The sequence below is a fragment of the Galeopterus variegatus genome, unplaced genomic scaffold, assembly GCF_000696425.1.
Source record: "Galeopterus variegatus unplaced genomic scaffold, G_variegatus-3.0.2 Scaffold824, whole genome shotgun sequence".
Lineage (NCBI taxonomy): Eukaryota > Metazoa > Chordata > Mammalia > Dermoptera > Cynocephalidae > Galeopterus > Galeopterus variegatus.
In genome coordinates, this window is record NW_007726935.1 from 1 (window position 1) to 3,212 (window position 3,212).

Below are 3,212 nucleotides of genomic sequence, written 5' to 3' on the forward strand. Positions count from 1 at the left end.
TTGTTATCTGAAGTGAATTACTGATAAGAAAAATTAAAGGACCCAGACTCTGGATGTGTGAAGTAATTGCAGAGCATTTCCCACACCTTGTTTCTGTTCAGCTCAGCCCTACCAACAGTCCTTACATGTCCACCAAACAGCTTTGCAGGAAATGAAAGAAAGTTACCTAAGTATCATGGCTCCAAGGTCTAAGATCCTTTTCCAAGAAGAAAAACCAAGTAAATAACAAGACTCTGGAAAACCAAAGTCTTACATTTACACTGTACTTATTTGGATTTGCAAACTAAGTGGCAGGAGAATATTAACTTGTACTTTTAAGGACCCTTCATGTGTGAACAGATTAACCACAGTAACAACATGCACCAACTTTTTGATGAGCTGTAGGCCTTTTTTTCCAACTCCCTTAGCTAAAACTGGTAAATTTTCAGAATATTATCAATAGTGTATATTTATTGAACACAGGCACAGTCCTAAGCACTTTACATGTATGAAATCATTCAATGTTCATGACAACTTATGGGGTTCATATAATTATTGTCCACATTTCACAGATGATGAACCCAAGGCACAGACACCTACCCAAGGGTATACGGCAGTCTGATTCCGGAGCCTGCATTCTAAACACTATCTTGCAATGGGTTTAATTTTCCTAAAATGAACAGAAATGAAGCATAAAATAACCTCTTTAATTTTACTTTATTTTTTATGATCTCTGCTGACCCAGCCAGCAAGCATCCGTGAATTCTTAATCTATTAATATTATTTGTTTTTACTAAATATCTACTGACTCCCCTGAATATGCAAAGCCTTTTGTCAGATATGTGAGGGGAACATGAGGAAGCATGACAAATAATACATGTTCTCAAGCAGTTTGAAACTCCTTGGCCCCTCCTCTCCCCCCCAAAAATAATAAAAGGAAATGAAACAACATTAAACACAGCACCATTTCAATCAGCCCTGAAAGTCAGGATCTTGTAAATACCCACTGTCTTTCATATAAAATGGCCCTAGGCCTGGTGTGGACTGGGTCGCTGGGTCCAGTTTACCCAGAAGTGAATTCCAGGACAGTCTGGCAGGAAACAGATGATGGTTTCTGTAGTCCAAATCAGCAGGAAGGCCTTGGCCACCTCCAGGACTGGCCTGAGATGAGATCAAGAAGTCAACCTGTCTGCTTGTCCAGGTCTCTCTTCTCTCCTTCCTTTCACTTCAACCTAATTCCCCCAAATTAATTAAAAAACAAAACAAAACTCTCCTCAGCAGCTCTTTGCTACAGACAAGATCAAAGTGTCTGGTTCATATGAAGCTTCGGAGAGGTAATGTCTCAGTGAGTTTTTCCATTTCACAGAGAGGTAATGTCTCAGTGAGTTTTTCCATTTCACAGAGAGGTAATGTCTCAGTGAGTTTTTCCATTTCACAGAGAGGTAATGTCTCAGTGAATTTTTCCATTTCGGCAGAGGATGATCATCTGGCTTAAAGGAGAACCTATCGCAATTGCTTCGGAGAGGTAATGTCTCAGTGAGTTTTTCCATTTCACAGAGAGGTAATGTCTCAGTGAATTTTTCCATTTCGGCAGAGGATGATCACCTGGCTTAAAGGAGAACCTATCGCAATCCTACCTGCACGTCAGGTGGGTCCTGCCTCTCTCCTCCCTCCTGCTCTCACCAAAACCCATGTATAGCAGAAGAAACAAATGCCCCTTTCTTGGGAAAATAATGCCAGTTCCTGCTGGAGACAACAGTTGATGCTGTCTGTCTGGGGCTTGCAAAGCAACAGAATGTCCTTAAAGAACAACTGCAACTTCCTGAAGTGCATGGCCCATTCCTAGGCAGGAATATGCTGGAGAAAAAGCCTGGGTCAGCAAATGTATGACAAAATCCAGATGGGAGAGAGCTTTTGACTTCTCCTTTTCACACTGGGCATAATCTCTCCTGCTGAGATAAAGTGGTTTTCGGAAAGTACCAAGTAGTCAATTCATGTGGTTGGTTCCTAGGAACAAGCCATTTCTCATTTAGAGTTTTGGCTTTATGCTGATCTCTAGGAGACAATGTCCCCTGGAACCCTTTAGGCATGGCTCATGTCTACCCTACTCCCGACCAGCTCATGTCTACCCTACTCCCACTGGCCCAAAGCAGGGACCTGTGGTTTCAGAATCAGCTCGCTGAGGTTGCTTCCCTTTATTAACACATTTTGGACCTAGAAGCTGATTATAATAAGTTGCCTTGGGTGAGAGTTGTATATGGGCAAACAGACAGGCTGAGCAGTGTTTCTATCTGTAGCAGTAGGCACCCTTTTAATCTGAGAACTGTTAATGTTCATGAGGGCAAGTGAATCAACATGCCCACATCTCTTAACTAATCTGCAGGAACAAGTTCACATCCTGCCAAAAACAGAAACATCAGGAGAGGGTCATAGGCAGAGGCCCAGGCAAGGAGGGTATTTTATGTTACTAGACTGGTACATAATTCCTCCGTTTGCTAACTATGTTTAGAAGGTAAAAGAACCTTCATATATTATTGGAGAAAATAAGTCATAAAAAGATAAGTTGCCTAGACATAAAAGCTGCAAAAGGTTCTTTGAACAAGAAGAAACTTTGAAATGTGATGGGATCTGATTAAATGGAAACCTATCTGGTTTGCATCAGCTAAGGCTCTGAAGGAGGTTACAAGATGTATATTTGTTTGGTGTCTCTATCTCATGGGCCATCTGGGGAGCATCAGGAGATCTTAGCAACCTCTTCAATTCATCCCAGTTAGATTTGAGGCTACAGACCATCTTGGTGGAGCCCATTACATAATGTGCAGGGCACCGAAGAAAACAAAAATGCAAGACTTCTTGTTCAAAAAGCAAGGGGGAAAAGTACCATTAAGGACACTAAAATATAAAGATTTTCCTTTTCTTCCGCATCTCTCTCTCGATTACTCGTGATGTTTTTTATTTGCTATTTAATGTCATTCTAAGTTTAAAAAAAAANTTTAAATGCAAATATGAGAGTATTTAACTTGTATGTGGAATTACCAAAATGACACAATCATTATTTCGTAGCTCCTACATGTATATTTATTTCATTTTTACCAGGGCAGTGGAAACAATACACAAAACTAACTCAACTGAGTCTAACTTAGCTTCTAAATTTTACTTCATGACCCAGGAATATTCTACAAACACTCTACAGAAACAGGCAGCTCCCATAACACGCTTACTTTGTACTTTCC